This window comes from Hyperoodon ampullatus (assembly GCF_949752795.1).
Source record: "Hyperoodon ampullatus genome assembly, chromosome: 1".
Classification (NCBI taxonomy): Eukaryota; Metazoa; Chordata; class Mammalia; order Artiodactyla; family Ziphiidae; genus Hyperoodon; species Hyperoodon ampullatus.
The window spans coordinates 36,566,063-36,594,021 of record NC_136914.1 but is presented as its reverse complement, the minus strand read 5'-3'; positions in this window follow the sequence as shown (position 1 = coordinate 36,594,021).

Sequence of the window (27,959 nt, the reverse complement as noted above, 5' to 3'; positions counted from 1 at the left end):
AAAATGGCATCAAATCCCTCCCCTCCCTGTGGCAATATAGAGCCTCCCATCGAGACAGTCTATTTCTCCACTCTTTGAATTGAGTTTGGCCACGTGACCTGCCAAGTGGGACATTAGCAAACATGAGGTACAGCAGAGGCTTAAAAGTGCTGGTGCTTGCTCCCTTGCTGCACCTGGAAACCTGAAACCATCTCTTTACAGGCCTGTTGCCACCTGCTAGAGGATAAGAGGCCACTGGAGGAGAACTGAGATACCCTAGCTAACAGCCAGCCAACTACTACACATGTGAGGGAGGCCAGCTGAGAACAGCCAATTCCCCAGCTGACCCACCATCTTATCTACAAGCAGCAGGTGACCAGAGATTCATGAGTAAGCCCAGCTAAGACAAGCAGGAAAACTACCAAGCTGATTCCATGCCCTAACCATGAGCTAAATAACGACTGTTGTTTTAAGCCACTAAATCTTGGGGTAGTTGTTTATGGGGCAATAGATTACTAATTTAAGCTCAAATACCTCCAAGAAGGTACTGCTGTCCCCCTGCCTCCTGGCTCCCCATCTTTACTCCACTGTCACCCACTACCAACCCAACAGCTGACCTTTTCCTCCACCATCAAAATTCATTTTTTCATGTGTTTTAGGACCTCAAAATCCTTGACTAAGTTGATAAACTAATATGAATTAATTAATTCATATTTACGAATTAATTAATTCATAAATATGAATTAACCCTAATTAATGTAATTAGAGTATAAGAAACAAGATAACACACACACACAGAGTCCCCAAAAAAGGCCCAGAAATAAGCCTTCTCACTTCTTCTATCATTCTCTTGTGTAACATTCTGACTGGTATCTCCTTCTGAAGCAGCAACTTGAGAATTCATAGGGGTATCTCTTTTTTCCCTTCCAAGGAATAAAAGTTAACTCTCAGGCTTCCCTGGTGGCGCAGTGATTGAGAGTCCGCCTGCCGATGCAGGGGACACGGATTCGTGCCCCGGTCCGGGAAGATCCCACATGCCGCGGGGCGTCTGGGCCCGTGAGCCATGGCCGCTGAGCCTGCGCGTCCGGAGCCTGTGCTCCGCAACGGGAGAGGCCACAACAGTGAGAGGCTCACGTACCGCAAAAAAGGCAAAAAAAAAAAAAAAAAGTTAACTCTCATTATACCCACTAGAGATAGAGTCTTTTCAAAGGTACCCAAGTTGAGAAACCGTTGCTCTTACTCCTTATCTCCTCTCCCTCTAGTCAAATTTGAATGGTTTCCAAATGAGTTGATTAATCTTTCTCCACCAAAATCGACTTTCCAACTCACTCTCTGAACAGTTAAGCCCTTCAAAAGACCCCTTTTCTGTTCCTTTATCAGTAGTCAATCCCCCCACATCCAACGTCAAGGGTTAACAAAAACCCTCCAGATAACAAGCCAAGTATGGTTTACATACTCCTGATATATTAGCAAGTCACAAAACATTCATTTAAGGGACTTCCGTGGTGGTCCAGTGGTTAAGACTCTGTGCTTCCACTGCATCCTCTGCAGGGGACATGGGTTCGATCCCTGGTCAGGGAACTAAGATCCCACATGCTGTGCAGCACGCGCCCCCTCCCGCAAAAAAAAATTCATTTAAGCCACAAAATTTGCCTCCTAACTATTCTACCATTGTTCTTTCTTAACTACATTTATGCAGTAAACTTCATATCTGCCTCTTCTTAAAATGTATTCACTCATTCAGGAAACATTATTCTGAGTACTATGTTCCTGAGAACCTCCTTTCTCCTGGTCTCATGATTCCATGAGTAAGAACTTCTGCAACAACAATTCTCATGGCTTCCTTCCTGCCTCCTCACTCATTCCACCCACGGAAAAGAAAGGAAGTATACTATTGTGGACTTTGGGAGAAAGTGTTTCCGAACCAAATGTGGGGCCACTTGCCTGATGCACGGAAAAGCCAATCTACTGACACCAGGTTGCAGGGAAGGAAAGTACAGCATTTATTGCAAGGAGAACAGGGCGCTCATGCTCAAAAGACCCAAACTCGCCGATGACCTTGAGGGAAGGGTTTTTAAAGACAAGTGTGAGGGAGAGGGTCACAGGGTATGTCATCAGCTTGTACTCAGTTCTGTGATTGGTTGATGGTGAGGTAACTTGCTGATGTTTTGGGGAATCTCACTCACCAACTCTCTGGTTCCAACCCACCATGAGGTCTCCATGCTGGTGGTCAGCATGCAGTTAACTTCTTCCACTTGAGGGGATTTTAGTATCTGCAAAACAACTCAAGGAAATGGCCATTGAGGAGGAACTAAAGGTTCTTGACTTTGTTTTACGGGTAAACTTATTATTTTGTCCTGCTTGACTGTCTTCCTTTTTTCTGCATTTTCTCACTTCTCTGATTAAATTTGCTCTTTGAAACTCAGGGACAGCCTAGGAGGCTAAAGCTTTTCTGCAAACAAGAGGTGGAAGACACAAGGAGTCTGTCCCCAGGAAGGCCCTGCAGAGCCCAACTTGCAGGGCTGGTTTCAAAAGCCCTGAGCAAACTTGGCAGAGCCTCTTCTGAGCCTCAGGTTTATATATACCAGTGTAGGGAGGGCAGAGCCTGGTTGGCCCTCCGCTATGTGATTAGTATAGTGGGCCAGGCTCTATTCCGAAAAGGAGAACCCTACTATTTTGAATGGTAAATTCAATTAACGATAGATTTTTTAAATTTTGTTATGTTTTGGGCATGAGGCTTGTAGGATCTTAGTTCCCCAATCAGGGATTGAAACTGGGCGCTCAGCAGTGAAAGCACTGAGTTCTAACCACTGGACCACCAGGGAATTTCCAATGATAGATTATTAGAAAGCCCATCGTGGTGGTGTACCTATGCAATATGCTCTAATTCAACTTTTACTATTAAAAAACAAAACAAAAATATAAAACTTCCTCCTGCTTTGATCTCCAGAGTCACCTGCACAAAGACACTGGTCCTGGGGACAAGCAGGTACTAAATCCAGTCCAGCTTCCGCACACCAAGCCAGTTCCCCACAACTTTCTTCTGACTTATCCACCCAGAGGCAGTCTGTCTTTACAATCATCTCCCAGGAGTGGGTGTTTTCTTCTAATTCGTATGTCCAAAGGAAGAAAAAGATGCCTTTTTCTACTCTGAACAAAGGCAACTTATGTGCTAACAGCAGCCTGTTGATTTCCAGCTGTCTGACTCCTCTATTTCTCAGGTGGTTCCCAACTTAAGAAGGAAAGCAAGAAGTGTAATTAATTTGGCTCCTAAAATTCACAAAATACGTACCAGATATTGTGCTAGGCATTGGAGGAGTTGGGGGAGAACATAAGTAAGATAGAGTCCCTGACTTCAAGAAGCTCACTGTCTAGCTAAATTCCCTAGGTTCTCAAAACAAGTGTTTGTTTTTGTATAGAGAGAAAAATCTACAACCCAGTGTAAACCAGTCCCTGTGAATGTCTGCATTCTTGGTTCCCCTCTCAGGGTCTTGAGGGGTCTCTCAAGCGTGAGTTGAGTTGTATGAACCAGGGACTGGAAGGGGGTACAGTGGTCACAAGGGTGACAGTACTGTGATTGATGAAAACGGACACAAGCAAAGAATACAAGTCCCTCAAATGTAGGTGCATGACAAAGTGTACTTTACACACTAACAGCGACTCAGGTCAGGACAGACAGTGGCACAACCAAAGTGAGGGGCACACACCCCTGCCAGACGGAGGAACCCACCTGGTTGATGATCGCTAAGCACCTGCTCAGGGAAAGATCTGCTGTGTCCCTCAGGAAGCTCCTTTTCTGCCACTGCCGTGGAAGAAGATTTGAAAGCCTGATGGGCAGGCAGATTCTTAGAGTCTCCGGAACCGGGGTGGGATCACGAGGAAAAACCCAGACACTGCTAACTGATAACCTTTGAGACACTGCTGCTTAGTGCCAGGCTGGGTAAACCAAAGGTCCGTGTCCCAGGAGAGTGTCTCCCAGCAGCTCTGGCTCAGGGCAGCCAAGGTCTACTCCTGCAATTAGCAGGGAGACCCTATAACCAACAGGATGAGAAGAGCTGAGACATGGTGGGTGTGCTAAGACCCAAAATGACAGAAAGGCTGTGTCTCAATCAAATCGGAAACAGCCAGAAGCAAATTTCAAAGTGATGCCAAATCCTAGAATCCAGGGCCAGGCAAAAGGGAGCCCAACTAAAATCTGGGAACAATGAATGGGGAAAGGGAAATAAAAGAGAGAAGAGGGTCCTGAGCAACTACCTAGAATATGTAGAGACTATAAAGAGAGCTTTGTTAAACGTGTGTGTGTGTGTGTGTGTGTGTGTGTGCAAATAGGTTGATCCAGTGTAAAACGTTAAGATCAACTGGACAGATAGTAACTTATTTTGACACCCCTCATAGATAACATTTCTTTTTAAACTGTAGTTTTCATGTGCCTTCATCTTAGAAGTAACAGATACTGTGATATATTTCCTGAACCAAAAAAACAAAACATATGATCTTACAGTGTATCCAAATTGCTTAAAAATCAAGTCACCTTGGGAAATTTGACTACCATGATAATTTTAGATATATAGAGAGCACATACCTTTACTGAGCACCTCTAAAGTTCCCAGCATTTTGTTAAGCACTTTACATTAATTATCTCATTCAATCCTCACCCAAAGAAGAAAAATACTGAAATCAAGTGACTTGTCAAAGTCATGTGTATGGTGGTACAAGAATCTGAACTTGTGAAATCTAGGTCCAAAGTCTACACACTGAACTACACCACTTCACCACAGAGCTAACAAGGGTAGAGGAGTATTTTTAGTTGACCAGGGGAAGAGTATTCTGCCCATAGAGGATGCTTGGGAATCAGGTACTTACTTAGGGAATAGAAGGGGAGAAGAGAAAGAGTTGGCCACAGCTCCTGATGTTAAATGTTTCCTTATAACTCTGCTCTCCATAACACTGCACTGCCTGCTGTTGTTGCAAGATCCCAACCCTCATTGTTCCTTCTCAGGACCTCCTGAAGGGTAATTTGCACACCTAGAGTCTGCTGAAGTATTCTTACTACTCTTACCCTCAGAAATAAGTTCACATACCATGACTTCATGATCAATTCCATCAATTTCATATCTGAAAATCTAAATAAAACTTCTCTATTATTAAGAAAAAAGAGGGCTTCCCTGGTGGCGCAGTGGTTGAGAGTCCGCCTGCCGATGCAGGGGACGCGGGTTCATGCCCCGGTCCGGGAAGATCCCACATGCCGCGGAGCGGCTGGGCCCGTAAGCCATGGCTGCTGAGCCTGCGCATCTGGAGCCTGTGCTCTGCAATGGGAGAGGCCACAGCAGTGAGAGGCCCGTGTACCACAAAAAAAAAAAAAAAAAGAGAGGTGCCTGCCATTAACAAACCACTATGTGCAAAAAAATAGAATAACTCACTGGGACTACATTACTTTGTTTTCTTTTGGGTTGAGAATCCTCGCTGGAAAGGAAGCAGTTAGAGACCCAACTTAGAAGCTGGAGAGGACATTCACACCTAGTCACAGTCCCTAGCCACTCTCTATGTGTAAGGTAAATAATAGACCACTTCTCACCTTTAAGAAAAAATAAAAATACTGTATGTGCTTGAAAAATATAGAATAAAATTATAAGGAATCGACATAAACAACCTACAAAAAGCTTTTTAAAGTCTAAGGATTTTTTTACAACTTTATTGGAGTATAATTGCTTCACAATGGTGTGTTAGTTTCTGCTTTATAACAAAGTGAATCTGTTATACATATACATCTGTTCCCATATCCCTTCCCTCTTGCGTCTCCCTCCCTCCCACCCTCCCTATTCCACTCCTCTAGGTGGTCACAATGCACCGAGCTGATCTCCCTGTGCTATGTGGCTGCTTCCCACTAGCTATCTATTTTACGTTTGGTAGTGTATATATGTCCATGCCTCTCTCTCGCTTTGTCACAGCTTACCCTTCCCCCTCCCCATATCCTCAAGTCCATTCTCTAGTAGGTCTGTGTCTTTATTCCTGTTTTACCCCTAGGTTCTTCATGACATTTTTTTTCTTAGATGCCATATATATGTGTTAGCATATGGTATTTGTCTTTCTCTTTCTGACTTACTTCACTCTGTATGACAGACTCTAGGTCCATCCACCTCATTACAAATAGCTCAATTTCATTTCTTTTTATGGCTGAGTAATATTCCATTATATATATGTGCCACATCTTCTTTATCCATTCATCCGATGATGGACACTTAGGTTGTTTCCACCTCTGGGCTATTGTAAATAGAGCTGCAATGAACATTTTGGTACATGACTCTTTTTGAATTATGGTTTTCTCAGGGTATATGCCCAGTAGTGGGATTGCTGGGTCATATGGTAGTTCTATTTGTAGTTTTTTAAGGAACCTCCATACTGCTCTAAGCATTAAAGTGACATACCTTCCTACCGAGAAATAAAACAGATTATTAACTGTTCCCCTGCATGCATCTACATGCTTCAATTTAAGGTCATTCTTGCCAGATAATAAGGTCTAAGGGGAAAGAATCCCATATTAAAGTCCTGCTCACTATCCCCCTTCACGCCAACCCTGCCCAGAAGGAAACTATGGTTAGGAAACCGCATCTCCTCGTGACCTTCTCTTCAGTACTAAGTACCTACCTGTAATGGTTAGTTACTATGGATTTATGAAGATACAGTTTTATGGGCCACCCTGTTTGACTGGAGATTTTGAAATTGTTGAAAAGGGGCCATGTCTTGATATATGTGTTTGTAGTCTCTTCTACCTCTCTTCCTCAAAACCCAAGAGAAATGAAGGTCCCCAGCCTGTCCTTCCTGAGACAGCCCACCACTTCCCACTCCACATGCTTTCTACTGGCAGGCTCATGCTCTCTGTTTCTCTCTCTGTGTTCTCTGGCTTCTTTCCCAATGGGACTCGGTAATGGACATGCAGCCTAGACCAGCTCCCCACTAGGTTCTGAGACAAATTCTCTCTAGTTCCTTCCCTTCTATCTTGTGCTCACTTCAGCCTCTTATTGGCAGATGTGGAGTAATAGCAATAAGGCTCAGATCCAGGGACTTCCCTTGTGGCACAGTGGTTAAGAATCCGCCTGCCAATGCAGGGGACTCGGGTTCGATCCCTGATCAGGGAAGATCCACATGCTGTGGAACAACTAAGCCCGTGCACCACAACTATTGAGCCTGTGCTCTAGAGCCGACAAGCCACATCTACTGAGCCTGTGCACCATAACAACTGAAGCCTGTGCACCTAGAGCCCATGCTCCACAACAAGAAGCCATCGCAATGAGAAGCCCATGCACCCCAACGAAGAGTAGTCCCCGCTCGCCACAACTAGTGAAAGCCTGCGCACAGCAATGAAGACCCAATGCAGCCATAAGTAAATTAATTAATTTTAAAAAAAAAGATTCAGATCCAGGCTGTGGAGTAGAAGTAAGCAGAGCAGGTATTTAACCCCTTTTAGTCCCTAGCTTCTCAGGCTTATGTAAAGAGTTCCTGGTGGGGTCCTTTCTAGCTCACTGAAATTCTTCACTGGGGATACACACACATCAGAGAAACATGGTGTATTTTCTTACTATTTTTTTTATTCTTTTCCATTATGGTTTATTACAGGATATTGAATGTAGTTCCCTGTGCTATTCAGTAGGATCTGGTTGTTTATCTATTTTGTGTATTGTACTTTATATCTGCTAATCCCAAACTCCTAATTTATCCCTCCCCCAGCCCCTCTCCCCTTTGGTAACCACAAATTTGCTTTCTATGTCTGTGAGTCTGTTTCTGTTTTTAATTCTTACTATTTTCTCCACGCACTTTTTTTTTCGGGATCTGGTAAAGAAGATTGCTAGTGAGAGGCTGGATCCAGTTATTCCTGGATCCCAGATCTAATATGATCAAAATGCCATCTTAATCACAACACAGAAACCAAATACCCTATTTCAAGAAGAAATTTTAAGAGCTGGTGTACAATGTTTATATTCTCTTATTTCCTCAACCATGGTAATTGGCAAAGTTTCAGATGGTGGCTATTCCATCAACATGGATTCCAGAGGGAGGGGACTTGAGCAGAGCTTCAGTCAATCCATGGTAGGTATGTAGCGTAAAGTGAGAAGCAAATTTTGTTGTCACAGACTGCTAGGATTTCACAGTTGTTTGTTACCCAGCATAATTTAACATGGTGATTGATGGTGGTGGTAGTAGTGGTGGTGTTGGTTGTGTTTCAGGAGGATCCAGACCTAAGTGGCACATCAAATTTGGTGTGTTAAACTCTATAATTGGCAACATAGCCAGTATCATCCCCTTGAGAATGGCCTAAGATATGACTCAAACTATCCTAGATGTCTTCAGGCCTCCTAGCGGATACTAGCACTTTGGAAGCTGCAGCAAAAACTGCTTTCATCGAAGATTCTGCTCAAGTCTCTTCTGAGAATGTAAGGCCTGCAGCAAATGGGTTCACCACTGCTCCCACAGTCTAGGGCCAATGCCCCATCTACTGACACATATGATAATTCTGATGCCTAAACTTTTGTCTACACCCATCTTACATATAAGCTGTAAATGGAAAACATCTCTGCCCTGATATTACTCTCCTTTCCAGATGTTACAGTGCCTTTAATATTCCCACTTTCATTGTTCAAAGAATCAAGTGTTAGCCCTTAAATAGGAGTTTTCACAGCCTTGACAAAATAGTCATCCTACCTGTTTACATTTCCAAGTGAAACAGGAGGGAAGGGGGCAGAGCACAACCTTTAAAAGAAGATATAGCCACAGTACATGACATTTTCTTTTTTTTTTTTTTTTTTTTTTTTTTTTTTTTTTTTTTTTTTTTTTTTTGCGGTACACGGGCTTCTCACTGCCGTGGCCTCTCCCGTTGCGGAGCACAGGCTCCGGACGCGCAGGCTCAGCGGCCATGGCTCACGGGCCCAGCCGCTCCGCAGCACGTGGGATCCTCCCAGACCGGGGCACGAACCCGTGTCCCCTGCATCAGCAGGCGGACTCTCAACCACTGCGCCACCAGGGAAGCCCACTCACAGTACATGACAAAAAGTAGTGAGAACCAACTAGGTCCAAGATGGTGGAAGATTCAACTTCCAGTAGAGCTTGTGCCTCATTATATGCTCATTGTAATACATTAGCATGTTAAATGACACACCCACCAGTGCCATGACAGTTTTGAGGCCAACCATAAAAGGTCAAAAAGTGGGTGGGGCTTCCCTGGTGGCGCAGTGGTTGAGAATCCGCCTGCCGATGCAGGGGACACGGGTTCGTGCCCCGGTCTGGGAGGATCCCACATGCCGCGGAGCGGCTGGGCCCGTGAGCCATGGCCACTGGGCCTGCGCGTCCGGAGCCTGTGCTCTGCAACGGGAGAGGCCACAACAGTGAGAGGCCCGCGTACCACAAAAAAAAAAAAAAAAAAAGTGGGTGGTGGCCCAATTTCTGGAAATCCCTGCCCCTTCCCCCAAATAATTGGAACAATCCTCCCACTCATTAGCCTATGAAATTACCCAGCCCATAAAAATTAACCACGCCATATTTCGAAGTTTCCTGCTTCTTGCCTTCTGAGATGGCCGATACTCTGTCAGTGGAATGTGTTTCTCTCTAAATAAATCTGATTCTTACCTATCCCTTCATCTCTGAATTCTTTCACGACAAAGAAAGAACCTTAAATTCACCGGGAACACAAGGACAACATCACAAGTTGACTTCCTTCATTTTGAACATCAAAAACTGTTAGAAAATTCTTCCTTATAAAAGGTTGAAACTTGCCTCCACATGCTTTTCTTTTATTCTAACTTTTAAAGTTTTGATCATTCTGTCTTGAAATTCTATTTTTTTCTAAGTTTCCTGGGGAAAGGTTAATCTGGCAAGAAATGAGGATTTAAGGAAGTAGATTTAAAAGAATTTGTAAAGCAATTTGGTCATTTTGGGAAAGTTAACACAGATATACATTTATGCACTTTTCTTAATATTTGTTGTAATTTTTAACAGTTCAAAAATATGTAAGATGACTGATAAATGACAGTGATGGATGGATGTCTAGTTGAAGTATATGAAAATGTTATGTATAAGGCTTTGCTCTCATACTTGTTTTCTCACTTGTAGAACTATGTTCTCAGAGGAACTACTTACTCAGATAGAATGTACCTCGAGGATCAGTAAGTTTTTCTTCTTTGGGAAGATAATGAGTTTGTTGCAATGTGTTGAACCTGAGGTACCTGTGAAGAATTAAGTATTCAGGATATTAGAGATGCGGAACTTGGAAAAAGCTTGGAATGCAGATATCTATATCATATGTGTCATTCTATAAATGGTGTGCTTAGAAAAAAAAAAAAAAGAGTTTGTAGAAAAATATTCTCTCTCTGGGTCCCTGGAGTTTGTCCTGGATTCTGAGTCATGTAATGGTCCATAATAATTCCAGTGGTGGAGAAAAAACTGCCCCTACACAAATGGAATTAGACCAAGAGAGGCCGAGGCAGGAAGCCAGCCTGGGCTGGTGCAGAAGGTATTTTCTGTGTACTGCTCTCTTTCCTTTATCTTTCTACCTTCAGTAAAGACTTGTTACAAATAACAGTCTTATCTTGGATCATTAAAACCCATTAGTCTGCAAACTCAATGAAGGCAAGGACCATGGTCTTTTTCGCTTACCTTTCTATCTGCATTGCCTAGCCCTGAGCCTAGCATATATTAGGCACTCAATAGCTATTTGTTGAATGAATGATGAAATAGCTATGTAGGAGATTAGGAAGTGGTCTGGGCTTATCTTGGGGCTTCCAGGGGGAAATAGTTTAACTTAACATTTGCAAAGGGTCATGCCTTATTTCAGACTGGTATCAGGTGCAGGGAGGCTCAGCCTTGTGTGTTCGTGAGTAGAGAGAAGGAACATTATATTATGGCAGAAGAGGCAGTGATGGAAGGCTGGCAGGATGGCAGCATCCTGAGTCTGCATGGATAGTGTGTTCAGAGCAAGAATCCAGGGAAGCACTAGGTAGGAAAGCAGTACTCAGCCTCCTTAGAACAAGTAGGGGAGTGGTTTTCCACATGCACTGAGGTTAGGGTCAGGTGGGTGGAAGAGGGAAGATAGTTAGGGAAGGGGTATATAAGCAAGTCTCAAACCCTGAAGCCAAGTGGAATTTGAACAACAGGGTCAGTCAATGTCTTACTCTTTGGGTAATTTAAGCTTATTACATTGTCTCTTCCCAAAGAAGTCTTACCCCTGATCTTTAGTCTACGATCCCCTTTGATTTAATTTAGAGTTAGAATCCAGATAAAACTAACCTAATTTCTTAGCAGTCCAAGAAATCAAGGTTCCCTTTGGTCTGAGCCAGACTTCTCAGGGCTGCTCTTCATTTTGTATCAGAGGTACAACTTCAGGATGTACCTCCAATAAAAAATGAAGTTCAAAGTGAGCTTATCTTAAGACTTCCCTGGTGGCGTAGTGGTTAAGAATCCGCCTGCTGGTGCAGGGGACAGGGGCTCCAGCCCTGGTCTGGGAAGATGCCACATGCCACGGAGCAACCAAGCCCTTGCACCACAAATACTGAGCCTGCGCTCTAGAGCCCGCGCGCCTAGAGCCCGTGCTCCACAACAAGAGAAGCCACCGCGATGAGAAGCCCGTGCACTGCAAAAAAGAGTAGCCCCCGCTTGCTGCAACTAGAGAAAGCCCACGCGCAGCACCGAAGACCCAACGCAGCCAAAAATAAAATAATTAATTAATTTAAAAATAATAATAATTAAGGGAACAAGGGAAAAAAAAGTGAGCTTATCTTGGGTTAAGGAGGGTGAAGGGAATTGTTTTAGTAGTCCGACAGCCTGTATTCATTTACATAGCTGTTACTAAAAGAACTGTAACAAATGTATTGATATTATTGTTTTATTATGGAGAATTTCAAATACACTCAAAAGCAGATTAAATGATATAATGAATTCCCAGGTATCCATCCGGTGCCAATAACCATAAGCCCATGGCCAATTGTGCTATATCCTCACCTCCATCTGTTCCTTCCCCTCCACTATATTGAAGCAGATCCCAGATATCATGTGATTTCATCTATAAATATTTCAGTGTGAAACTCTACAAGATAATAACTTGTCTTTAAACAAAACTAAAATACATTATCACACCTAAAAATAATTAGTTAATATCAAACATGTACTTTCAACTCTTCATCTCATAAATTTTACAGATAGGTTTTCTTCCCCTTGCTTATTTTAATCAGGAGTGAAATTAGAGCTACCTATGGTAAAATTATGGTAGTCTTTTGAGTTTCTTTTAATTTTGAGATTCCGCTTTCATCTCTTTTTTTCTCTTGCAATTTATTTGTTGAAGAATTGTACTTTTATGTCCTGTAGAATTTCTCAGTCTGAGTTTGATTACATCTCCTCAGTATAGTCTAACATGTTCTTCTGTCCCATGAATTCCCTGTAAATCACTAGTTGGATCTAGAGGTTTGATCAGATTCAAGTTTAGTATTTTTTTTGTAATATATTAATTTTTACCAAAAAAAAAGTTCACCAGAATAATCTCAGTTTTGGCCAAAAGCTTACTGACAAATTTATTTTTCTAGAATTTGTACTAGAAGATATTGCACAAAGCATCAAAAAATTTAGAATTTATAACTAGACATCAGACTCTGGGTTCTGTGGGAAAGAATACACACACACACACACACACACACGGACTACCACCAACAATAAACACAAGAAAAATTCAAGTAACAACAACAACACTTAGTATCTAAGAAATGCCAAAACCTGAGTTAATTACATGCCCTTTAAATTGAAGGCTTAAATATTCAATACCCTATTTTATATTCAAAGAACTGAGCTTTTATCCCCCAGGTTTTGGTTCAGTTTGCCTCACCTACCACTAGAGGGAAGCCAAGATACATCTTAAAAACCCACTAAGAAACAGCACTCAAACCTGAAAGATGTAAATTTTCTTTGTTTAACATATCAAAATTCAATATTAAAAATTATTTATTTTTCATTTTACAAGGAAACATTATACTAAAGTAGTTTCATATCTGAGCTCTGCCTATAGTGTGGAGAAAAAAAACAGCCTTATGTGTTCTGTACAAAGTATTATATATGACACAAAACGTACCTCTGAAGGCTTCCTTCACCCCAGTCCTTTTAAAGACGAGGAAAAGTATAAGAACCTAAGTAAAAATTATTTCATGGTGGCTGAATTAAGGTGTTTTTAAGAAATTTAAATACTTTTAAAGAATGCAATACCCCTTCCAAATTATAATTTTAATTATAATAAACTCCCTTCCAAAGTATAATTTTAAAACAAACTGTAAAATATGCATAAAGAAATCCAATAAATTTCTATTTTTCCAATGATGATTAATTTATTTTGAAGGGATTGAGGAAGATATATCAAATTCTTTCCCTCAATAAGCACATGCTTCATTAACTTTGGGATAATCCAGCTCTGCTTCCTGTCCTCTGAATAATTAGCTAAAATGTCAGAACTAACTAACCTCTCCTTTTACCACAATAATGCTTACATTAACGTAGCTCTTTGATTTATAACTCATTTTCACATGCTATTTCATTTATCCTCAAAACTTTATAATTGAAGATTATTAATCCCACTTTAAAATAAACCAACACTGCAGGCAGTGAAATATTTTTTGCAAAGATCAACAATTGTAATCTGCATAAACAGGACTCAAATCCAGAACTTCTAACTTCTAAAACGCAGGTACTTTGGGACTCCACTGAGAAAACGATTGCTAACAATTTCATTTCCCCCATGAAGTAGCCTGTGTCCTGATATCAATGCCTGTAACAGTCTTAAAAGCATCAAAGTGACTCTTATGCTTTCCACCTCAATACACTTGGCAAGGGACTACAGAAGCCTGCACTGAATGACCAGTCTTAGTGCCAATGGAAGACACATCCCTGGCTCCTTGGCTCTTTCAAGACAGAGGACTCAGAGCGCAGACTGTCCTGGGGGCATGCCCAATGGAGTACATCTCTGAGAGGCAAACAGATGGTGCAAAAGCTGGAGTTTTTTTCATGGCAATCATAAATGTGCATTTAATCACTGATCATGAACATCTCCACTAGATGATGGGGGCAGAGAGAAGTATCAACCATAAACCCACGGAATTAAAACTCCAGTCCAGGGCCAACTGGTGTGCTGATGGATTTTTAACAACCAGCTCTACCAGAGGAGAGGAAAGAAAGGCCCTAATTTGTAGTTTGCCATTTCCTGTGGTGTAAGTACTCCCATTATGGCCAATTTCAATCTACCAAGCATCACTGAATGTGGAGTTGAGAAGCAATGCTAACAATCAGCTCTGCACACCACTCCCCCACCCCTATGCTTAGAGCACCCACTCTGGCCTTCCTCTGGTTGTGTAAATATTAGAGACAGGCCTGATGTTTTCCTCCTATGGATTCTATGAGGATGGCTTTTCCATGAGCACAACTGGCTTCCTGGGCCATCCCTCCCTTCTCTTGTGTGTTGAAGAGCTGATTTATCTAATTGGGGCACTGGGGAGAAGAAACTCAGTGTGCTGGTCTTCTTCCGCTTCTCTCAGATCTGCCTGCCTGAAGACAGTGTGCTTTCTGCTTTGTTGTCGTGAGATAAAAGTCAGAGACCTTGGGCTTCTCTGGTGGCACAGTGGTTGAGAGTCTGCCTGCCGATGCAGGGGATACAGGTTCGTGCCCCCGTCTGGAAAGAACCCACATGCCGCGGAGCGGCTGGGCCCGTGAGCCATGGCCGCTGAGCCTGAGTGTCCGGAGACTGTGCTCCGCAACGGGAGAGGCCACAACAGTGAGAAGCCCGCGTACCACAAAAAAAAAAATAAATAAATAAGATCCCGCATACCTCAACGAAGATCCCACATGTTGCAAGTAAGACCCAACGCAGCCAAAAAAATAAAAATAAATAATAAAAGAAAAGAAAAAAAAAGTTTATTTTTTTAATGAACTACTATCATACACTAATAATGAACTATCATAAAGAGAATGCATTATGAGTAATGAACTATCGTAAAGAGAAATAATGAACTATCATAGAGAGATAATGAACATCATCATATTCATACTCACAGTATGAATAATGAACTATCATAAAGAGAAATAAGAAAAAATCTTATTTACAATTGCATTAAAAAGAATAAAATACTTAGGTATAAACTTAACCAAGGATATGAAAGATCTGTATGCTGAAATCTATAAGATGTTGATGAAAGAAATCAAAGAAGACACAAACAAATGGAAAGATATTCTATGCTTATGGATTGAAAGAATTAATATTTTTTTAATATCCCTACCTACCCAAAGCGATCTACAGATTCAATGCAATCCCTATTGAAATTCCAATGTCATTTTTCAGAAAAAGGAAAAATAATCCTAAAATTTGTATGGAAGCACAGAAGACCCCAAATAGACAAAGCAATCTTGAGGCAGAAGAACAAAGCTGGAGGCATCACACTTACTGATTTCAAACTATATTACTGAGCTATAGTAATCATAACAGTATGGTACTGGCAAAAATAGACACATAGATCAATGGAACAGAATAGAGAACCCAGAAATAAACCCATGCATATATGGTCAATTAACTTATGACAAAGGAGGCAAGACTATACAAAGGGATAATCTCTTCAATAAATGGTGTTGGGAAAACTGGACAACCACATGCAAGAGAATAAAACTGGACCACTACCTTACACCATACACTAAAATAAACTCAAATGGATTAAAGACTTAAATTTACGACCTGAAATTGTAAAACTCCTAAAGAAAACATAGAGGGTAATCTCCTCAACATGGGTCTAGGCAATGATTTTTTTGGACTTGACACCAAAAGCAAAGGCTACAAAAGCAAAAATGAACAAGTGGGACTGTATCAAACTAAAAAGATTCTGCACAGCAAAGAAAACCATCAACAAAATGAAAAGACAACCTATGGAATGGGAAGAAATATTTGCAAATAACATATCTGATAAAGGGTTAATATTCAAAATATATAAAGTCTCACACAACTCCATGGCAAAAAAAAGACAATTCCATTTTAAGATGAGCAGAGGAACTGAATAGACATTTTCCAAAGAAGATACACAAATGGCCAACAGATACATAGAAAGATGCTCACTAATCATCAGGGAAATGCAAATGAAAACCACAGTGAGATATCACCTCACACCTGTCAGAATGGCCATATCAAGAAGACACAAATAACAAGTGTTGCTGATGGTGTGGAGAAAAGGGAACCCTCTTGCACTGTTGGTGGGAATGTAAATTGATACAGCCACTATGGAGAACAGTATGGAGGTTCCTCAGAAAACTAAAAATAGAACTACCACTCGACCCAGAAATCCCACTTGTGAATGTATATACAAAGGAAATGAGAACAGAATATCAAAGAGGTATCTGTATTCCCATGTTCATTGCAGCATTTATTCACAATGGCGCCAAGATATGGAAACAAATTAAGTGTCCATCCACTGATGAATGGACAAATCAGATGTAAGATACACACATACACACACACACACACACACACACACGTACTGGAGTAACATTCGACCTTAAAAAAAAAAATCAAAGGAAATCCTGCCATTTGCAACAACATGGATGGACCTGGAAGGCATTATGCTGAGTAAAATAAGTTAGACAGAGAAAGACAAAGTGAAACAAGCCAAACAGCATGATATCACTTATATGTGGAATCTTTTTTAAAAAAGGTCAAACTCATATAAACAAAGAGTAGAACAGTAGTTGCCAGGAGCTGGGGGAAGTAGGAGAAATGGGGAGAAATTGGTAAAAGAGTACAAACTTTCAGTTTCAAGTTCTAAGTACAGCATGGTGACTATAGTCAATAATACTGTATTATATAATTGGAATTTGCTAAGAAAGTAGTCCTGAGGCTTTCTCAGAAAGATAGCAAGGAAGGAAGGAAAGAGGGAGGGAGGAAGGGAGAGAGAAAGAGAAAGGGAGAAAGAAATTACTACTGGATGTCCACACCCTTTTGCAATTAGAATTTTAAGTGAAATATTCCTTTCAAGCAAGTTTGCTGCCACCTATGCTTTTGAACTCCTCCCAATCAATGTCTGGAGAGTGTGGAGCAGCTGGACCTCAGGGTAACACACACAGAGACAGACACACTTATAGAAGGCACAGAGCAGAAAGTTGCACAAAAGAAATGTGGCTCTGTGTCCCAGATTATTGTAATCAATCATTAAAGGGGAGATTTATTCTATCCTGGCTCTGCCTAACTATGGTCAGCAGCAGCTGAGTTGCAAGTGCACCAGGAAACCAGACTTAAGTTCAAGACCAAAGGCAGGGTGGGGAGGAATTCAGCAAGAACATTTCCAAACAATTCTGCTGATGCACTTGTTGGTTCAGTTACTTTCTTGCCAGGGCCACACATACACACCCATAGGCGGTGCCTCCAGATCACGAAATGCAGTGGAAATGTGTCAGTTGTTCAGTCAATAACAGCAAGACAAAAGGCCACCCATATAATTCACTGTCCAAAGATGATTTTTTTTTGGCTTTAATAATTGATTTTGGTTTCTTGCTATAAACCACTAGTCACCTATCTAGCATATAGTCTCTTCTTTTTCCTTAGTAACAGAACTTTGATTTTATTCCAAGCAGTGGTGTGTCCACCAAATGACTGCATTTACTAACATCTCCTGCAGTTAGGGATGGTTGAAGAACAGTAAGTGGGCCTTTAGAGAAAACTCCTTAAGACAGACAGCTGGAGTATGCCTTGTTGTCCTTCCTGCTTCCTGCATGGAACATGCATATGATGTCTCAAATCCTAGCAACTATCTTAGACCATAAGATAAACTTGGGGATGGAAACCACATGCTATGGATGGTGGAGAAATAAGAGAAAGAGCCTGGGTCCTTGATGCCACTTTAAATGCCCCATCTAAAGCCTGGGGTATCTCTCTTCAGCCTTCCTTTATGAAAGAAAAAAATAAAAGTCCATCTTGTTAAATTCCTATCTGCGTTAACCAGCAACTGAATGAAATTTACAGCTAATATGCCAGCTCTACAAATCACCCAAGTTACCTGAAAACTGATCAATATCCATTTCATTTTGGGATACAGAAACAAAGCTTTAAAACTAACCATGATGGGCTTCCCTGGTGGCGCAGTGGTTGAGAGTCCGCCTGCCGATGCAGGGGGCGCGGGTTTGTGCCCCGGTCCAGGAGGATCCCACATGCCGCGGAGCGGCTGGGCCTGTGAGTCCTGGCTGCTGGGCCTGCGCATTCGGAGCCTGTGCTCCGCAGCGGGAGAGGCCACAACAGTGAGAGGCCCGTGTACCGCAAAAATAAATAAATAAATAAAAATAAAACTAACCATGATAGTGACGGTGATTTGATTCGCAAACCAAACATTAGGTCACACAATAAGAACAGTTTGCATCTACTTATGGAAGAAGCAGATCATCAGCTCATTTGAAATCAGGGCTGTGCTAGAACACCCAGATCATATGATTCTACTTGAGTTATTAAGTTCAAGCACGTTGCAGTAATCCTGACCTGATTTTCCACTTCATCAGGAAAAAGATAAGTTTGGGTACTGGGTGATACACACTATTTTAACCAGGAGCTTCAGTTTAATACATAATCTCCAAAGGAATTTCACAAAGGGTTCTGGGCCTCCTGAAACTCACATCCCCCATAAACTTGGTAATTTTATAGTAATTACGCCTATGCTTCTCTCTGCATTCCCAGGGAGAAGCATTATTGGCATCTTATCCTATAGAACTCAGTTCTATACATTTAATATTTGCCTTATCTAAGCCCTCTATATCTGTTTCCCCAAAGAAGGATAATAATACTTACCTTTCCTCCAAGGTGTGTTGTGATGTTTAATTAATGTTTACAAAGTATGTAGTAAGCTGCAGATGAAAGATGCTAATGAAACATAAAGTAGTGTCATTAGTCTGACTCATCAGTTACCCTTATTAGGTATGCAAAATGAAAGTCATGTTGCTACAACTAAAATAGTTATAAATACACATTAGGTCAAATATAAATCCCAGAGAAACTTAAATCTATATACCACATCTACAAAGCAAACACCTGAAGCTCCTTATTATTAGAGCACTGTGCTTTTTTTCTCTAACACTTGAAACCCCTTAACTTTTAAGAACAGAAACTGATTAGAAAGTTAAGGTAATGATGAAAATACGATGTCTTTGGTAAACATTTGAAGTTCTTTATACCTTAATATGAATATAAAGGTTCAGTCTGAAGTTATGTGAAACTCTATACAACTTGGAAAAACTTTTGATTCTTCTGCAATTGAAACTAGCAAGAATACTCTGAATTTCACAGGAAATTTAAAGAATAAAATGATAACCTTGAAAGTTTAGTACAACCGACGTTTCTTGAGTTCAAATGTGCACTATGTTGAGGTGCATGCTATTTTATACAGTCTCAACAATTTTCAACTAAATATACAACTATATATAATAAGTACATACTAAGATTTTACATATTTCCAAACCAAGGAATCATTTACACTATATACTCTGTTTTGGCATATAAAACTAAAATATTTTATTGTGTGACATGGGGCTCTTTTTCAAGCTCTATATCCTAATGCCCCCTTGCTGTGCAGCAGAAAGAGAATTAGGAAATAGGAAGAGCACTATGATAAGATGATAAGAAAGGTTCATTCTCCTACAGTTCTTTGGCGTAAATCCATACTATCCATCCATAGCTTACCCTGGGTGTACAGTTTCAAAGAGAACTAATAGTCTTAAGAGAGAAAACACCACACAAACACACACACACATGCACATGTACATATATATTACTGTGCAAAGAATGAACTCATTTGGTTCCAAAAGACATTGCAACAGGATTCATCATTATATTGTGTCAGAGAATTAAATGACTGTCTTTCACTCAGAAAGTACATAGTTGAACTTTTCTTCCAACCTCCACAAAATTTGTTCAGTTTGGAAACTTATGATCTAGTTAGGTTTACATGGAAGATAAAAAGACTCACATCTGGGGCTTCTCTGGCAGTCCAGAGACTCCGTGCTCCCAATGCAGGGGGCACGGGTTGGATCCCTGACCTGGGAACTAAGATCCCACATGCTGCATGGCACATCCATTTCATCACCCAAAAAGCACAAAGTTAATATTCTCCTGAGTTGAAAGTAAAAACTTTTTGGAGTTGCTTAACCCCTTATAAGAAAAAAAATTTTTAAGAGAGAAAGAAAGAGAGAGAGAGTAGGTAATTGCATTACAGGACAGGGACAACTTTTAAAGGTCAGAGGATTTGATGACATCTTAACCAGTCCAGATATAAAGTCACCCAAGTGTTAGAAATAATCTGAAATTATTTGATTCTACCTCTTCGATGACTGCTTTTCTCATCTCCATTTCTTCTTTTCTTCCTTAAATGTGTTGTGACCCATATGTTTACAAGCTGGATGTCCCCAAAATAGTCACCACCCCCTTCTATGGCCACATATTTTTGCATATATTATGTGAATTAAAATGGAAAGAATCCCTATCCTGCATAGGATGGAAAACCAGTATCTCCCATCGCATCCCTAATATCTTCATGAACTCTAAAGCAACTTAACAATATTCTGAGTCACTTCCTCAGATTTCTTGCTTCTGCTGAATTCTCAACTGTCATCTTTGTCTTTCCTTAAGTTTACTCCATATTGATTCAACATAGAATACATCCCAAAACACTAATTTCCCAAAAACACTAATCCCATAAGATCTAATCACACTATAGCTGTGATCATACGTCTTTACTGAAGTTTCAGTAACAACATGAGGTAAGAGAATGTACTATATCACAGCACAACATAACAGAAGATTTAAAATTGAATTCAGTATTCCTGCTATTCAAAGACAAATTTTCCCCATTTTAATGTGCTTGGAATTTTGATATATCTTACAATCAATCTGTAAAATTCTTGTCATATTTTCTCTTGAAAAAATTTATTAAATTGACAGTCTATTACACTATCCATAGTATCCTAAAATCAAAGGGATTTGATCAAAAAAAAAAAAAGCACCTGTGTCCTTAAACGTCCAAAGCCATATCCAGAATCAGAAACTTCTCACTGATCATCTCGTTTGGGATCCTCACCCCTGTCCACTCCAACATCTACTCCATCCCCTCCTATTTTTTCCTATCTCCCAGGTTTTCCCAGTTCTTAGAGGTCTTCACCCACTTCCTCCAGATTGCTCCTGTAAGCCTCACAAACGTTCTTGTTTACTTGTCTTTCTGTCTCCCCTAGACAACTTTTATGCTCTGAATTTTATTTTCCAGTACAATATGGCCCATCAAGGTGACTGACGAGAGGAAAATTTTCTTTTTGAGAAATTTTCTTGATAGCTTTTATTTTCCTCTTTGCTTTCCCTTTTTTCAATTTTTAAAAATGTTTCAAATTGAGATATAATTGACATATAACATTGTATAAGTTTAAGGTATATAACATGTTGATTTGATAAATTTATATATTGCAAGATGATTACCACCACAGCATTAGCTAACACCTTTATCACATCAAGTAATTACCATTTCTTTCTTGTGAGAACATTTAAGATCTCAATAGCTTTTAAATGTACATGTCCTCCCACCACGCCATCAATTTTTCAAATTAACTTTCTTACTACATAGATTTCTTCCCGCACCTGTAATTAATATTCCTCTCTTTTTACATTCTTTCCCTTGGGATTCTTACCCAGTTGGATAGCAAATGGCTCCTACCTTTCAATCTTCAACTTTTATTTCTCTTTCATATTCTGGACTTACATCTATATTCTAAAGGATATCTTCACCAAAACTTACCACACAGACCTCAAAGTTAGCACATAATCAAAGGAAAACAAGGAATCTTTTGTGAGGCTCTTATTCCATGTGGATCATCAATATGGACTACAGAGTAAAGTAACAAAGGTTTACTCTAGGAAAAAGACTGGGATCCAGGTGTCAAGGCCCCCAAGGATGTGAAGTGACCTTCTGCCAGTCAAAAGATCATGGTTTATCAGATGCCTCTGAAGTCTCAAAGCAGGGACTGCTGATAGAGGACTGTAGAACAGTAATTTAAAGGTGAGCATTGAAATCAACCTAGATGTCTACAACTTCAAAGTCATGATACACAAAATTAAAGGCATCATCTTCTGTTCCTGACTTTTCCATTTCCGTTAATGGAACTCTTATTTTTCTGGTCACACGATTTCAAAAAATTTAGCTTTGACTCTTCTGTCTTGATCTTACCTTATATTCCTTCAATTGTCTAGTTCTTTCACTTCAGCCTCTAAAATGTCCTTTCCCTTTGCTACCTCATAATCTTTCAATAAAATGGGCACCTAAAATTTCTCTCTTTCCTCAGATTTCTTTTTTCATTTAATCCAGTCCTTCCCATCTACTGCTACCAGTAAACAGATTTTCATAAAGTACAATGCTTATGATATCACTTCCCTATAAAATCTTCGAAGGTTCCTGTACACACTCCATAGTAAATTCCCTGTTGCCAAATCCAAGTGTCGATTCTCAGTCTTTATTTTATTCAACCAGTCAAAACCATTTGACAATTAATCTCTAATTTGGATTTCTGCAATTGGTTTCCTGTTTCAATCCTTACTTAATAATTTATTTCATAAACAGCTATGGTGATACTTTAAAACATAAGTCAGATTATGTCACTATTCTAATAAAGTCCTCCAATGGCTTATTTCTATCTCACTTAGGGTGAAATTCAAAGCACTTACAATGGTCTGCAAGACCCTATATTATGTGGTTGGCTACTCACTACCTCTCTGCCTCATCCTCTACCACAACCCTCCATCTTTTTTAACCCTAATTCTAGCCATACCTGTAGTCTTACTAAAGGACAACAAAATGCTCTCACCTCTGGGGCTTTGCAATAGCAGTTCCCTTGACCTGAGTGCCACATGCTCTCTCTGACTCACTCAAATGTCTATTCAAATATCACTTCTCTCTCCAATCTATTTAACATTCCCACAGCCTACCCAGGCACTCCCTATTCTCCATAACACTTAGCACCATTTGAAATATTATTTGTGTAATATTCTATATTGTCTGTTTCTTCCCACTAGAATATAAGCTTCGTGACAGGAAGATCTTTGTTTCTTTTATAGCTGTAGTCCCTGAGACTAAAAGAGTACCTTGTACTTAGTAGATATCCAATAAATATATGCTGAATGAATGAATGAATCTGTCACAGAAAGACCCTTCCAACAGAAACCCCATGCTAGCACGGTGGAGCCCAACCTGTTGGCCAAGTACCTGGGAGGTATTGGAATAATGTAAAGGGGTCTGAGAATTCACATAAGTCCAATTATTCTCTGTAAACTAAACAAATTTCTGCTATGTATATATGTTAACTTAAAAACAATTGTTAAATGTATATTTTATCATCGTGTATTTTCTCAATCAAAGGCACTAACAATGCAGTCACTGTTATGTAAGGGTCTATTGATTTATTTCTTATTAACAGGAAATTTTCATACTCAAAAACATTAGGAACCCTACCGTGCTGGCCAAATGAAACCCCTTTCTTTTCTCCAGGTTGTCCATTAACCTTCACACCTGTGCCTTTGCTCACATTTGTATCTTAACTATAAAAACCTTTTCCTCTCTTCCTCCTCTTCCCACCCCACCCTTTAATTGCTTTGCCTTCCCAAATCTTAAATCGTCATCATTTACTTCTGAATGAGCATGTTCCTCAGCGAGAGCTGGCAATGAGACCCATGATGACTGCCTGTGGTGAGGGATGGGTAGGAAGGAAGTGCTACTTTGTCTAGAGTCCCCCCTGATTAAATGTCCCAAACAGAGCCTTCCCACCAGCAAAGTCCATCCACTCCGCATTCTCCCATGACACAACATGCTAATTCTTGACCCTGCACTATTTTTTCATACCAACCAAAGTTCTCTGCCCACTGCTCTCTGCCAAACATCTCCTACCACATCCTCATTTTGATTCAACCATCACATAGTTCTGTAAGCTTTCCTGGTTAACCAACACCACGTTCTTATCATTCCTCTATGGTCTTCAACAATGAACAATTTTCAAATAAATTTCCTACTCTGGTAACTTATTTTGTAACAGTTTCCTTTTTATCATTTGTTCTCTTAAATGTGAATTCCTGCCTGAGATATAAGTGCCTCATAAATTTATTTTCTTTCATAGGTCTCTTCCCATTATACCATAGTGCCTAGTACTATACTAGATACAGAAGAGATATGGAAAACTATGTTGTGAACCCACTGTTCCACTAAAAGTTTTTCTATAACAAACATGGGCAAAGTTTTAAAGTATCAACAGACTGAAAGAAAAAAATATAATGTATGTACGTGTGTTTGTTTGCACACACAGTTTAGACACCTGCGTATAAATTGTAAGGTCCAAGGGGATATGGTTGAGGACCTGACCACACTTGCTACAATATACATAAAAATATGAGAATCTGTATGCATGATAATATATAACAAATATATATCAGGAAAATACTGATAATTTAGATTGATAAATAAAAACTTATGCATTATAAATAATATCACTGGCAATGTTTTTAAAAGGAGCTCCATGAAATATTAGCCATAAAAAAGAATGAAATCTTATCATTTGCAACAATATGGATGGAGCTAGAGGGTACTATGCTAAGTGAAAAAAGTCAGACAGAAAAAGACAAAAACCGAGGCTTGCCTGGTGGCGCAGTGGTTAAGAATCCGCCTGCCAATGCAGGGGACACGGGTTCGAGCCCTGTTCTGGGAAGATCCCACAGCCGCAGAGCAACTAAGCCCGTGTGCCTAGAGCCCGTGCTCCACAACAAAGAGAAGCCACCACAATGAGAAGCCCGCGCACCACAATGAAGTGTAGCCCCCGCTTGCTGCAACTAAAAGAAAGCCCATGTGCAGCAACAAGGACCCAATGCAACCATAAATAAATAAATAAATTTATTTTAAAAAAGAAAAAGAGAAAAATCATATGTTTAATTTATATGTGGAAAAAACAAAACAAATGAACAAACAAAACAAAACAGAAACATACATACAGAGAGCAAACTGGTGGTTGCCAGAAGGAAGGGGGGCTGGGGGAATGGACAAAATAGGTGAAGGGGATTAAAGGGTACAAACTTCCAGTCATAAAATAAATGTCATGGGTATGTAATACACAGCATAGAGAATATAGCTGATAATACTGTAATAACTTTCTATGGTGACAGATGGTAACTAGACTCATAGTGGTGATCATTTCATAATGTAAGTGTCGAGCCACTATGTTGCACACCTGAAACTAATATAATATTGTATGTCAACTATAATAAAAAATAAAGTAAAATAAAATAAAGTAAAAGGAGCAATAAGCCAGAAAGAATATTTTCCATATATATAAAAATTATTATCCTTAATATACAAAGAATTCCTACAGATTCAATAATAAGCAAAACAACCCAATTAAAATGAGTAAAGGATAGAAGCACAGAAAGAATAAGAAGCAGTTCCCAAAAGAAAAGATAAAATGGTCAATAAGCATAAAAGGATGAGCAAGCAGAAAATGGAAGTAAAAACAATAATAAAATACCAGTTCTTAGCTATCAGAATGACCAAAAAATAGTTTGATTATATCAAGTGTTGGCAGACATGCAGACAAGAAAATGTGGAAAAACAGCCCTTTCATTGCATTGGCCCCTTCAGAGGGCAATAATCAGTGTGTATCAAACCAAAAATACACATACCCCATGGCCCAATAATCCTACTTCTCAGTACCTCCTCTAGACAAATACCCATGTGCATAAGAATCTTTATAAGCATTGCTTATAACTCTGCAAACAAGCCTAAAAAGGAGACAGGCTAAGTATTATGAAATATTATGTCACTATTAAAAAGAATAAACTAGATATGTATGTAATATCACAGGTAAATCCCCCAAGATGTATTGCATCTTGGGGTAAAAGGCAACTGCATACAGTGGTACTACAGTATTTTTGTAAAGTACACTCATACATACATATGCCCCTATTCAAGTTCACAAGAAGTACCAAACAACTTCTATGTGTGCATTTACATATATATCACAGTTTAAATAACATCCACAAACCTACAACTGTGGTTACTGGTGAGAGGAAGAGAGGACTATGGCTGGGGTGCCAGTCAGAGGAAAATTTAGCCATTTCTGTCAAGTTTTAATTTGGGGAGAGAAGCATTATCCATGAACTATTTGTGTAGCATTATCCATGTACTATTTGTGTAGTTTACTAAATGTAAAATAACCAAAGTGTTTGTTGATGGCATGCAAATAAAAGAGTCATCCCTTAAGCAGGTGCCAAGACTGATGAGTTTGCACTTCCCAAGGAGCCCAGCCAGTACTGTTTACCTGGTAGACTCAAGTACATGCTTGTTAAAATGGGTGAATGAATGGGGATGAAACAGGAGGTTGGAGCCAGATCATGAAGATCCTTAATTTCTGAGTTCAAGAGCTTGTAATTTGTTTGAGATAACAGAGAAATTAAATGAGACAATACACTTAACACAGTTTCTGTTGATACGTTTTAGTTTTTATGATTAACATCACATTTCAGTTCTATCTTGTTTCATGACCAGAAGATGGAGCTCCAAGCATTTAAACCTTTTTTTTTTCTTCTTTTTTCTTTTTTCTTTTTTCTCTTGTCTTGTTGGAGGCTTCATAGAGGTTGTGGTTTTGTTTCTTTAATTCTGGTTCCCATTTAAACCCTTCCACTTGTATTTAGTTCTCAGATTATCAAAATCCAATTGCTGACAGAGAGCAGATGGGAGGAGTAACCTATAGGGGAAGCTCACCCTTTAGTTTGACTTTCCTACCTCTGGGGACTTCTTTGTTTCATGCACTACTTCATACATTTTTATCCAACTGTTCCCATTTGGAACTCCTCAAAATGGAAAAGCCCACTCTAAACAGGTGCTGATATCCCATGCTGTCCTCATGGGACGGAAAATTCCAATCCTGCTACACAAAGACTTTGTCACTGTGTGCAGCCAGGAACTTGTGCATTGAGGGAAGAGAACCTGACAGGGCTGGAATAGATACTTTGGACTGTTCTCCAGTTTCTATGCTTTTCTAACATAATTCCACAGAATTCTTCCTTGAGACCTCTAAAGACTCATGGGAAATAATGAATTTTCTAAATTTCCATAATATCTACTCTATTACCATTATTTTGATGTTATTAATACAGCTGTATCTTTAGCTATTTATTGAAGATTCATTCATTTGTTCACTCTTTTTTTTTCAATAAATATTTATTGATCACCACTGCAAAATTGCAGAAGGGTGGGCTTCCCTGGTGGCGCAGTGGTTGAGAGTCCGCCTGCCGATGCAGGGGACATGGGTTCGTGCCCCGGTCCGGGAAGATTCTGCATGCTGCGGAGCGGCTAAGCCCGGGAGCCATGGCCGCTGAGCCTGCACGTCTGGAGCCTGTGCTCCGCAACGGGAGAGGCCACAACAGTGAGAGGCCCGCGTACCGCAAAAAAAAAAAAAAAAAAAAAAAAATTGCAGAAGGGTTATGGTAGGACGCACATGCACATGCACACACACACCCTACTCTAAGTCCTCAGTGTATTTATCCAAGAATACACAATCTAAGAAAGCCAGGAGAGACTCAAGCAGGAGCAGCATCACCTATTAAGATTTTTCCTTGCCTTTTGTTCCTTACCCTGAGGGCAAAACTGTCAGTGACTCTGGTAAGGTTCTGCAAGAAAAATTTCTTGCTTCACCAATTGCCCTGTTATACTCAGGCTTACATAGCTATTTTGAAAACAAAACAAAACAAAAAACACTAACAATATATACAGCATGGTTTAATGGAATGTTTATATATATTTGGTTCCTCTGTTTCTTGATCCAAATTCAGCATCAGGAGACACATGTCTTCTGCTGGTCCACAACAAGGTATACTACAGTAAAATCTTCCTACCCACTGCTTCCCAGAATCCTTCTTGAAAGGCTCTTGTGTCTGT